The following is a 13,785-nucleotide window of genomic DNA, read 5'->3' on the forward strand; positions in this document are numbered from 1 at the left end:
CACCAAGACCCACATCTACGGACCCACTCAGCCAACCAGAGCACCTGCGGAACTCTGACAGAACATCGCCCTCTTCAAAAGATAAAGACGCCAAAAATCTGGTAGGAGAAAAGGAAAAAAGAAAGAACAAAAGGCAAAGCAGTGCGGGACGGGTCCCGCGGGGAGGGAGCGGCAAAGGAGGACTGGCGCTCGCTCGCTGGGTCTCCCCTCTCCAACTGAGAGGCCAGCGGGACGGAGGGGGAGCCTCCGAGGCTCGGATCTGTACAGAGCAGCCCTTGACTAACAGAACTAAGTTAAACGGGCACAGAGCGTCCCCCCGACACCCAGCCTGAGACGCAGGCCGGCAGCCGCGGGCAGGGCCAGGCTGCACAAGCCGAGCGGAGGATGGGGGCGGCTGCATGGAGGCAGCCCCAGGGGAACGCAAGGGGCTGCGCGCCGTGGCTGTGGGTGCACAGGGCAGAACAACCTGGGCCCTCCATAAAACAGCAAGGTTGATGTGCTCTCAGGGGAAGGGTGCACACCCCCATCTCTGAAAACCCGCGGAAAGTTTTCGGGAGAAGAGAGGCGGGGCTCAGGCACAGACACCATATCCCCTGGCGCTGAGCACCCAGGCGGGGGCGGGGGCGAAACCTGCATCCGCACGGAAGAGCTTACCAGCCTCAAAGGCCAGACTGAGACTGGCCTGCAGCCCGGGGCAGATAGGATCCTTCCATCCTGGTCCCTCAGAGAACTTGCTCCACAAAGACAAACAAGGAGCTGGGTTTTGGCTCGGAGCAGGGACAGGGCTGTCCCTTGGTCTTCCCCGAGCCCACCAGCGGAGCGCCGGCCAGGGCGGAGCGCGCAACCGCACAGAGCAGCGGAGCTACCGGCTGCGGCGCAGGTAGAGGGAGAGCGGCCCCCCCCCCCCCCCCCCCCCCGCCTTTCGGGCAGGAACACAGCCCCTGACCGAGGTGCTGGGAGGGGGCACGACCCGCCCTCCTACCTGGCCAGTCTGCAACATCTGACTGCAGCATCCGGAGGGGCAGCGACCCGCCCGCCCACAGCAGAGAGCTGCACCTGACCCAGGGTTAGGAGGAGGCGCCATCTGCTTGCCGACAGGTGCTGGGAGCAGCACAGAAGAGGGCGCCAACGGAGGGCCTCTGAAAACAGCAAGCTGAGCTTCCAAAACAGGACGAAGACAGAAAGACTTCACATTAAAAACACACAGACTCCAGGAGAGCACTGACAACCGCCCCCCCCCCCTTTTTTTTAAAATCTGTTTTTACCTGTTCTATTTTCTTTTACTCTCTTAATTTTTACTTCTTAATTCATTTCTATTTTTCTTGGGTTTTGATGTCCTGCTATTGATTAGACACAGGTTTCAAATACATCTATTCATCTCCCCCCCCCCTTTTTTTGTAAAGGTTTTAAAAGGACGTCTCAAGCCGATTAATACTCTGCTTCAACTCACTCTTCTATTATTCATTATACACTGTTTTCAAACCCTCTTTCTCCCTTCTTTTAAACTTCTTTCTCTCTCTCTCTCTTATTTTTTTTCTTTCTTTCCTAAGTTCTATTCCTAAATAGGCATCAGATAGATAAAATCCTTAAGGACCAAAATAAACAACTGATACTCCATAAACCACAGTGCCAAAGAGGTATGAGCAAGATGAAGAAGCAGAAAAACCTTTCCCAATTAAAAGAACAAGAGAAATCCCCTGAAAGAAAGATCAACGACATAGACATCGATAGCCTACTAGATCAAGATTTCAAAAAAGGAGTGATCAAATTGCTGAAGGAATTAAAAGAGATAGTGTTTAGAGATATAAAATATGTCAAAAATGAAATTGAAGCTATAAAGAAGAGCCAAGTAGAATGGGTAAACTCATTGACAGAGATGAGGAATGATCTAATAGCTGTGCAAAGCCGACTAGATAATGCAGAGGAATGAATTAGTGATCTAGAAGACAGGGCAATAGAAAGCACCCATTCAGAAGAACTACAAGAGAAGCAAATAAAAAATAATGAAAATAGCATAAGGGACCTATGGGATAATATGAAGCATCCCAATCTTCGCATAATAGGGGTCCCAGAAGGAGAAGAAAGATCAAAGGGGATTGAAAAGGTTTTTGAAGAAATCGTGACTGAAAACTTCCCAAACTTAAAGAAGGAATCAGATATCCAAGTACAGGAAGCTCAGAGGGTCCCAAACAGGAAGAACCCAAATAGACCCACACCAAGACATATCATAATCAAGATGGCCAGAGTCAAGGATAAAGAAATGATTCTAAAGGCAGCAAGAGAAAAGCAAAGAGTAAGTTACAAGGGAACCCCCATAAGGCTCTCAGCTGATTTCTCTACACAAACACTACAGGCCAGAAGGGAGTGGCAAGATATATTCAAAGCCCTGAATGAAAAAAAGATGCAGCCTAGGATCCTTTATCCAGCAAGGCTATCCTTGAGGATAGAAGGAGAAATAAAGAGTTTCACAGACAAAAAAAAAGCTGCAGGAGTTTAGCAACACTAAACCCATGCTAAAAGAAATATTGAAAGGGCTATTCTAAATAGAAAAGCAGCAGGATGCTACAGAAATGAGAAACACACAACTGGAAAGGTGATAACTCATGAATTACAAATAAAGTAAACATGAAATTATAAAAGAAGACATACAAATTACTGAGAGTGGGAGAGGGAGGCAGGGAAATATAGAATATTTTTTTCTTTCTTTTTTAAATTTTTTTAACAGTAGGATGGGTTTGAGATTATGTTACTATCAGTTTAATAAAAACAGTTATAGTAATGGGTTGATAGATTTACAAAAAAGGGTAACCACAAGCCAAAAATTTACAAAGGAGTCACAAAAATTAAATAAAATCCATGATAATACAAAGGAAAATTACCAAACCACAAAAGGAAGAAGAAAGGAACAAAGAGGATATACCAATTCAACTGCAAAGATAAGTTCAAAATGGCAATAAACACACATCTATCATTAATTACGGTAAATGTTAATGGACTAAATGCTCCAGTCAAAAGACACAGAGTGGCAGACTGGATAATAAAGCAAGAACCTTCAATATGCTGCATACAAGAGACCCACTTTAGGGAGAAGGACACATATAGATTGAGAGTGAAAAGATGGAAAAGGATATTCCATGCAAATGGAAAAGCCAAAAAAGCAGGTGTTGCAGTACTGATTTCAGACAAAATAGACTTTAAAACAAAGGCCATAAAGAAAGATAAAGAAGGACATTTTATAATGATTAAAGGAGTGATACAAGATGAGGATATTACACTCGTGAATATATATGCACCCAATATAGGAGCACCTAAGTACATACAAGAATTACTAACAGAGATAAAGGGGGATATTGATGGGAATACAATCATAGTTGGAGATTTTAACACTGCATTAACATCACTAGACAGATCTTCCAGACAGAAAATAAACAAGGCAACAGAGAAATTAAATACTACAATAGAAAAACTAGATTTGGTGGATATTTTCAGAGCATTACACCCCCCAAAAATAGGATATACATTCTTTTCAAGTGCACATGGAACATTTTCCAGGATCGATCATGTACTTGGGCACAAAAGAAATCTCAACAATTTTAAGAAGATAGAAATTATCTCAAGCATCTTTACTGACCACAATGCCATGAAACTGGAAATCAACAACAGAGAAACAAAGGAGAAAAAAAGGAAAGCATGGAGATTAAACAATATGTTATTGAAAAAACAATGGATCAATGAGGAAATCAAAGCTGAAATTAAAAAATACCTTGAGACAAATGATAATGAAAGCACAACCACTCAAAACCTATGGGACACAGCAAAGGCAGTGCTAAGAGGGAAGTTTATAGCGATACAGGCCTTCCTCAAAAAAGAACAATCTCAAATAAACAATTTAACCCACCACCTGAATGAATTAGAAAAAGAAGAACAAAAAGCCCCAAAAAGCAGCAGAAGGAAGGAAATAATAAAGATCAGAGGGGAATTAAATACAATAGAGATTAACAAGACCATAGAAAAAATCAACCAAACCAAAAGCTGGTTTTTTGAAAAAGTAAATAAAATTGACAAACCTCTGGCCAAACTCACAAAGAAGAAAAAAGAGAGAGCACAAATTAGCAAAATAAGAAAGGAAAATGGAGAAATTACAACAAACAAAATAGAAATACAGAATATCATATGAGAATATTATAAAAAACTATATGGAACCAAACTGGATAACCTAGAGGAGATGGACAAGTTTCTGGAAACATACTGTCCACCAAAACTGAATCAGGAAGAATCTGAACACTTGAACAATCCGATCACTAGAAAGGAAATAGAAATAGCAATTAAAAACCTCCCTACAAATAAAAGTCCAGGACCGGACGGCTTCACCGGGGAATTCTACCAAACATACAAAGAAGAACTCATACCAGTCCTTCTCAAACTCTTCCACACGATTGAAAAGGAGGGAATACTCCCAAACTCATTCTATGAAGCCACCATCACCCTGATACCAAAACCAGGCAAAGACACTACAAAAAAAGAGAATTATAGGCCAATATCACTGATGAACATAGACGCCAAAATCCTCACCAAAATTTTAGCCAATAGAATCCAACAACACATAAAAAAGATTATACATCATGACCAAGTGGGGTTCATCCCAGGGACACAAGGCTGGTTCAACATATGCAAATCAATCAGTGTAATACATCACATCAACAAGAGAAAGGACAAAAACCACATGATCATCTCAATCGATGCAGAAAAAGCATTTGATAAAATTCAACACCCATTTATGATAAAAACTCTTGCCAAAGTGGGTATAGAGGGAACATATCTCAACATAATAAAAGCTATATATGACAAACCTACAGCCAGCATAGTACTCAACGGTGAAAAACTCAAAAGCTTCCCACTAAAATCTGGGACAAGACAAGGATGCCCACTATCACCACTCCTATTCAACATAGTCCTGGAAGTCCTAGCCACAGCAGTCAGGCAAGAGAAAGAAATAAAAGGGATCCAAATTGGAAAAGAAGAGGTAAAAGTGTCATTATATGCTGACGACATGTTACTATATATAGAAAACCCTAAAAGGTCCACACAAAATACTAGAGCTGATTGAAGAATTCAGCAAGGTAGCAGGTTACAAAATTAACGTTCAAAAATCAGTTGCATTTCTTTACACTAACGATAAATCAACAGAAGAAGAAAGTAAAGAAACAATCCCCTTTAAAATAGCACCCAAAGTAATAAAATATCTGGGAATAAATCTAACCAAGGAGGTGAAAGAATTATACACAGAAAACTATAAACCATTGATGAAGGAAATTAAAGAAGACTTTAAAAAATGGAAAGATATTCCATGCTCTTGGATTGGAAGAATCAATATTGTTAAAATGGTCACACTGCCCAAGGCAATCTACAGATTTAATGCAATCCCTATCCAATTACCCAGGACATATTTCACAGAACTAGAACAAATCATAATAAAATTTGTATGGAACCATCAAAGACCTAGAATTGCCAAAGCATTACTGAAGAGAAAGAAAGTGGCTGGAGGAATAACTCTCCCAGACTTCAGACAATACTATAGAGCTACAGTCATCAAGACAGCATGGTATTGGTACCAACAGACATATAGACCAATGGAACAGAATAGAGAGCCCAGAAATGAACCCACAAACTTTTGGTCAACTCATCTTCGACAAAGGAGGCAAGAATATACAATGGAATAAAGACATCTCTTCAGCAAACGGTGTTGGGAAAACTGGACAGCAGCATGTAAAGCAATGAAGCTAGAACACTCCCTTACACCATATACAAAAATCAACTCAAAATGGATTAAAGACTTAAACATTAGACAAGATACAATAAACCTCCTAGAGGAAAACATAGGCAAAACATTATCTGACATACATCTAAAAATTTTCTCCTAGAAGAAATAAAAGCAAGAATAAACAAATGGGACCTAATGAAACTTACAAGCTTCTGCACAGCAAAGGAAACCAGAAGTAAAACAAGAAGAAAACCTACGGCATGGGAGAAAATTTTTGCAAGTGAAACCGACAAAGGCTTGATCTCCAGAATATATAAGCAGCTCATACGACTCAATAAGAAAAAAATAAACAACCCAATCCAAAAATGGGCAGAAGACCTAAACAAGCAATTCTCCAAGGAAGGCATACAAATGATCAAAAAGCACATGAAAAAAATGCTCCATATCACTAATTATCAGAGAAATGCAAATCAAAACTATAACGAGGTATCACCTCACACCAGTCAGAATGGCCGTCATTCAAAAATCCACAAATGACAAATGCTGGAGAGGCTGTGGAGAAAGGGGAACCCTCCTACACTGCTGGTGGGAACGCAGTTTCGTGCAGCCACTGTGGAAAACAGTGTGGAGATTCCTCAAAAGACTAGGAATAGACTTACCATATGACCCAGGAATCCCACTCCTGGGCTTGTATCCAGAAGGAAATCTACTTCAGGATGACACCTGCACCCCAATATTCATAGCAGCACTATTTACAATAGCCAAGACATAGAAACAGCCTAAATGTCCATCAACAGGTGACTGGATAAAGAAGAGGTGGTATATTTATACAATGGAATACTACTCAGCCATAAAAACCGACAACATAATGCCATTTGCAGCAACATGGATGCTCCTGGAGAATGTCATTCTAAGTGAAGTAAGCCAGAAAGAGAAAGAAAAATACCATATGAGATCGCTCATATGTGGAATCTAAAAAACAAAAACAAAAACAAACAAACAAACAAAAACAAAGCGTAAATAAAGGACAGAAATAGACTCACAGAGAATACAGACTTGTGGTTACTGGGGGGTGGAGGGTGGGAAGGGATAGCCTGGGATTTCAAAATTGTAGAATAGATAAACAAGATTACACTGTATAGCACAGGGAAATATACATAAAATGTTATGATAACTCACAGAGAAAAAAATGTGACAATGAGTGTGTATATGTCCATGAATGACTGAAAAATTGTGCTGAACACTGGAATTTGACACATTGTAAAATGATTATAAATCAATAAGAAATGTTAAAAAAAAAAAAAAGAAGAAGAAGAAGAAGGCAGAGGAACAAACCCATCTAAGGGGTAGGCGGAGGGATACAAGAGAGGAGGACTGACGAACGCGCATCAAAGTGAGCAGAAGTGACACAGAAAACTGCCTTCTAGGAAACTTGAGAGTCTGTTTCTGGAGAAGCAGAGAATGACTACGAATTTCGCACAGTGGCTCCCAATAAGATCAGTGTTAAAACGTGTCCACTCATCTTCTAAAGAGGAGCCAATAGGACATTTCCGGGGGTGGGGGGAGGGGGAAGGTGGAGGAGGGGTGGAGGGAGGGGGTTTCCACAGAGCCTGTGGTTTAACTCGGGACCAAAGTGGATTATTAAGTCCAAGGGAATAGAGAAAATGGCGAAAGTAAGTGTAGGTCTTCCTTTTAAGAAACTCAGTGATAGAAGAAAATGTACAGGAAGGGAGAAGAGAGGCGGTCAGACCTGGCAGTTAAAGCTGGTTACCCGTTGGTGATTTCTCTGCGGCTTCTGTTGTTTCGATAGCAGTGATTTTTCTTTGTTTTTTAATGTTTTAAGATGGGGGAGAGTTGGGCATGTTAAGATCCCGATAGGGAGAAGCCGGAGAGCACAGGAGATGGATGATTCAGGAGCCAGAAGTGGACAACGGACAGAGCAGAGAACGGGAATTGCCCGTGGCCGGGTCCCCATTAAGGAGAACAGGAGCGGAAAAAGGATTAAGCACTTCTCAAGTTGGCAGGCAAAAAGTGAAGGTGGCTTTGGCTGAAACCTTGTATTTTACACGCACTATTGCTGCGTATTGCTCATGTTCACAGTCCCACGTTTAGTTTAGGACACATTCTTTTTGTAGATCAGAAGACAGATTTAGCCTGCAATTGAAAACTGTAATGTATAGAGACAGAAGATAACTGGGAAAAAGTGAGTATCTTCTGTACCAGCAGGTTTGTGTGTGTCTGGTATACCTTTAATTAAGACAAAACTTTGTCTTCTTTCAAAGCATAAAGTACACTAAATAAACTTCTAAATTTTCATAGACATACTTCCTGAAAACCTATTTCTAAGTTTGTGTTTTCATTCATCCACCAGGTGTCAGAATAGCTCTACCGGACTTGCATCTCCTGATGCCAATGGTTGTAAATCTATGAGAAGCCAGAAATAACTGACTGAATAAATAAATAATACGAACGTCTTCTGTCTTCCTCTCCTGCAAGTGATCAAGGCATCTTTATATGTAAAAACTGGGGAGCTACTCTATTCCAGTCCTGTGCAAGGGGAAAGGATGGCAAGAGGGATGAGCGTTCCTGAGAAGCAACTCATAACAGCTCTGTGCTAGTCAGTCCTTGGCGTGAAAATGCAGCGAAGTACAGGAATTGTAACTCAGTAATGGGCTGCTATTAAGTCCCGCAAAATCCTGACTTGTTGTAAAGGCCATGGAATTTATGACCCTTTCTCCCCTGGCTACATCTCATCATGCCCAAGGAAATGAGGCAGAACGTATTCATCTAAAATCACCACCTTTTTGCAATGAAACTCCTGTTGCAAAGGAGACATGATTAAGATTCTGGAGAGAAGGAGTCCTTTGCCGTGTACTGGCTCTAACCATTTAATTTCCCTGAAACTCATCTCAGAAAGATGGAATACATTCTGTTCTCCTTCTTGTAGGGCTATTTTTGTGCGATCTAACCATTAAGGGAACTAATTCAGTGAATGTCATTTCTCAGCCCTTTCAAATGCTGCAGGGTCCAGAATATCTCCATGCATAATTAAATTGAAATCGGATTCTTTCCCTAAAAAGCTTCCCTTCAGTGTCTGAAGTCTGAAGCTGAATTTTGCCTGAGGGAAGTTACAGGGCAGGCATTATGAGGAGAGGGCTGAGTGAGTCAGCAGTGCTGCGACTTCAATCTGAGACCCTTCACCCTGACCCGGGTCCTAGTCAGCCTTTGCTTCCTTCTAGAATGTTATTCAGAGAGGAGTCACATATAGAAGCTTGTTTTATGTTTTACCTACATTCCCTGCCACTCTGTAGTCAATAATATGTGGCACTGTCCCTTGGTTCCACTCTCACCCTGGTTCCATTGTTCACTTTGAGATGTTATGAGCTACAGGCACTTGCTGATGGCCCTTAAATTGAGTTACAGGTTGCCCTAAATGTTTTTACCCAGACTTACCCTCATGAAATGGAATAACACTGATTTTCCTACTCGTAGTCAAATCTAACTCAGCTCTTCAGTGTTCTAAACAGATTTTAGTTGAGCTTTAATTTTGGGGGTAGGTGATGGAAACTGTGCCTACAAACTTTAAATGAAACAACATACATGGTGAATATTTTCTTCTAAGGGCCTTTTTTTGTTGCTTTTGTTTTTGTTTCTTTTCTTAATCATCCTTAGACTTAAACATGGTCCTACCATGCAGGACTAATACACAGCTACCCATACACACGACATACTATGTGACTTTGAGAACAGTTGGCCTGGTCCATGCCGTGTTCAGTGAGGTGAGTTCACTGATGATGTGCTAGAAGGCCATGGCAACATCAGATTGCTATCAATGTTTCTTACAGCTTACTTGAAATTTATGCACTGCTCTATGCTGTAGACTGCATATTTGTGTTTCCTCTGCTAAAGTTCACATGTTGAAACCCAGTATGCAATATGATGCTATCTGGAGGTAGGGCTTTGGGGAGGTGACTAGATTATGAGGGTACAGCCCCCATGATGGGATGAGTGCCCTTATAAAAGAGATCCCAGAGAGCCCCCTCACCCTTTCTGTCTCCTAAGGACAGAGAGAACACGGCCAGGAAGCAGGCTCTCACCAGACACTGAATCTGTCAGCACCTTGATCTTGGACTTCCCAGCCTCTAGAACTGTAAGAAATAAATATTAGTTGTCTTAACTACTCAGTCTACGGTGGCCTGTAATAGCAGCCCGAACAGATTAAGATGCTGTGTCTCTGAGCAGCAGCAAAGAGTTTATCAAGCAACAGTCCAGGTACTGCAGACCACACATTGAATAGCATGGTTACAGGACACACCATAACCCTGTCACTGGTAGACCAAGGCTTCAGCTATGACTCTCCATAGGTTATCTATCCTTTGACTCACAAATATCTTCTCTGTTTTATCCATCTGGTGTTGATAAGTTCTACCACTTACAAGCTATGTGATTTCGAACACACTGCCTAATTTTTTGTACTTTGGATTTTATTCATACTATTACTCCAATTTACAAAACTGTGGTGATAATTTTATCAAGCTAAAAAAGTTTGCTATGAATTAATTCAGTCAATGAATTAATTCCTATCAAGAGTCCAGAACAATGCCTAGAAAAGAATAAGCAATCAATAAATATTTGTTATTATTACTGAGATGAAATTAAAAAAACAAAACAAGGTAACACTCTGCTCTGGGTCTTTATTAAAATTCACACCAAAAGAACTTTAGTAGTGAAGGAGCTCCCATGATTGCCAGGGAAGGAGTGGACTGGGAAATTCAGGGTGTTCTTTGAGAGTAAGACCAGTTCACCACTAATAACTGTATCTGATGGCATTGTCAGAGCTTTTTAACTCCTAAAATGAAAACTTTGAGGGCCAAGAGAGTAGGGAATTTAAATATTGTATTCTAAATATCAGTGCTTCTCAACGTTATACTGGACTCTGATATTTACAAATCTAGTACTGCAAAAAACTGACGACAGCCACACCAATCTGAAGAGTTCCCCTCAAGTGACAAGTGTGAGAAAGATTGCAATAGTTAGCACTCCACACACAGTGGTTTTGTTTTGAAACTTCTTCCGTGCTGAGCGGTACACATTTATACAACACTTGTGTAGAAATCCCCCAAAAAACAAGAGCTGTAACTTATAACCGAAAACGACATTGTGAGGGCCGGGCAGGCACCTTTCAGCATCAAACAGTAAAGGCATTTCCTGTTATACGTATATTTGCCTCAAGCAGCTTGGAATTTGGAAATCTGCAATTTATGTAAATTCTATATCTAGCCTTTTGGTGAATATACGCCTGTCCCTGTGAAGAATAGTCTGGTCCTGTAGCGTCTGAGAAGTGCTACCCTAGGCCAGTGTCATACGATGAGTTCCCCAAAAGCAAAGCCTGAGACAAGGATTTTCATGCAGTTTCTGATTGAGAGAGTGCTCTTGGGAGAAGCCTGTGAGGAGGTGAGCAAAGCAGACTGCAGTAGGGGGAACGATCGAGCGGAGTCCAAGTTCAACCTGATCCCGCAGGGAATTGTGAAGGGAAAATGCAGCACAGATGTGCTCCCGCCACTTCCCCACCATTGACTCTGGGTTATCCCCAGGGGATGCATGTAACGCCTGAGCTGGGTGACTGACTCAAGTTAGCTGAGAGGCTGCGCTGAAGAGAAGAGCGAAGCTACGAGCAGACAGTCTTCACAGCTGTTAGGAGAATCACAAGACACTGCCAGCCTGGAAGAGGTGATCTGGGCTGAGCACCAACAGCATCCACCACAGCCGTGACGCTACATCACCCGGGGACATCGGACTGCATCAGTCATTGCTGAATGACAGCTCATAACTGTCTCTCTTCTTTCTATTATCCATTATCTGCTTCCCAGCATCACATTGATGCTATGTAGGCTTTTACCCTTATTATATTAACGGCAGTGTTGCCTTCTTATAATTTATTTGCTGCTTAAAGATCTACCCGGTCATGAAGCCAGTGCTAAACAACTTGTTAGGGTGATGATACCCCCTGCTTTCTAATGCCTCCACCTTCCTTCTGTCTTTCACTCTTTTCAAACATCCAAACTGGCATATTCACTCCACGAACTTGGTACAAGAAATAACGGTGCAGAAGGATATTTCTGCATGGGGCTAAAATATCCTAACCTTGCCTCTATTTTTTCTTTTTTCTGGTGGGAAAATAACTTTGACATATATGTTTTCAGGGACTATGCTTTTTCAAGAATACATCTCATGATTTGACAAGGAGTATTTTAATATGTACATTGATGGTCATTTAAGGTAGAAGACAATACAAATGGTCCAAGAGACCTTGGCACCACGTGGCAGAGGAAGGTAAAAATTCTCAATGGGCAATTTCAGAGACTTTTTGAGGATACTAAATATTCTTAATATGTATGTTAAGTAATGTTTTCTTATAGTGAATTTTTAGAATATAACCACTTCAGTGATAAGCAAACATTTGCTTGAATGTATTATTAAAATTTAAATAATAACTATTAGAGACATAAATTAAAGTGGCAATTTCTACTTATCATTTAGTGTGGTTGCTTTCTTTCCTCTCTCCTGCTGATAAATCAATTCACAGCACCTTACGCTTATTGAAGACAACAATGTGTTTCTGACAATATGACAGGCGAACGTGGAGAAAATAAGTTAAATGACATGGTGTCAGCCACAATTTTGTGATGAGATACCTTCTTCCATCTTCAAACATTTTATAAAAATTACATATTTTCTACTCATGGCTCTCCATAAAGATATGATACTGTTTATTTAGAAATTAGCTGCATATTTTCTTAAACCAATGAACATATACAAGTGTAATTTGAATTTATGGTTGATTACTGACTTCTTTTGCACTCATTCAACTGGCTTTGTAAAAAGGAAAATGCCAAATAAATGCAGATGTGGAAAGGAACACATAGTCCCTCCAAAGGATGTTCTCATAACCACAGTAAGTCTAATTGAGACAGGAAGGGGGCAGGGCACAGCCATTCAAAAAATAACACAGCAGTTAACACCAGGATGGCAAAAGATTCAACCCCCAGGAGGCCCTGAGGCTCAAAATGGTGAGAGATTTGAGACCTAGTAGACCTTGACCTTCAACATAGGCCCATTGTAATACGTTAGCATGGTGACTAACATGCCCACAGGCACCAAGACAGTCCCAAAGCCGCAGGCCCCGCTCTCTCCATTTGGAAATGGCCCGCACTCTGTCTATGGAGTGTGTATGTACTTTTACTCTACTCTGAGCACCCAGCCCCCACACCTCGTGGCTTTTCTCTTGCCTTTCACCGTATCTCTCTGAATAAATCTACATTTATTCAACTGTGGCTCGCTCTTGAATTCTTTCCTGCACGAAGCCAAGGACCCACGCTTGGCGGGGCACGTACAAGGGGCTCAGCCAAAGCCTGGGACATGGCTCTCCTCATGCCCCACATCTGTTTTCCTGCATCATAATTAGTCCCAAAGAAAATCAAAGGAAGACATACGCATCCAGCCTCTGCTTGGTTACTCACTAGTTCCCCACATTACCTCCAGCAAGTCAAAGAGCCTCCCTACCATTCAATTCAATCATATAAACAATGAAAATAAAAGTTTCTTTCTCTCAGATTGTTTTCAACCTTAATGAGATATACATGTGACAAAGTATGATAAGATAAAAGTACTATATGAGTGAAAGATATTGCTGTTATTTCATAAAGCAGGGAGATGTGGGTATGTGAGGGGTTAACCAAGAGAACACCTCAGGGAGATGCAAGTTTCTCTTCCAGGGCTCCATTCACTGCTTCGGAACTTAGGTAAAGGGACTCACATTCTTCTCAAAGAACCACACTCAAGGGAAGTAAAATTAGCTGGAGAGGATAGAATTTAGATGTCTCTGTTTAACATATAAATAAAATAGAAAATGTTAATCTCATTCTGGTTGATTTTGGTTCTTGATTGTGTTCTTGAAAAATCCCCCAAGGACAGGGATGGCTGTAAGAATATTTGTGAGAGTGCAGCCATAAAGAACTACACTT

The sequence above is a fragment of the Camelus dromedarius genome, chromosome 7 (genome assembly GCF_036321535.1).
Source record: "Camelus dromedarius isolate mCamDro1 chromosome 7, mCamDro1.pat, whole genome shotgun sequence".
NCBI classification, from domain to species: domain Eukaryota; kingdom Metazoa; phylum Chordata; class Mammalia; order Artiodactyla; family Camelidae; genus Camelus; species Camelus dromedarius.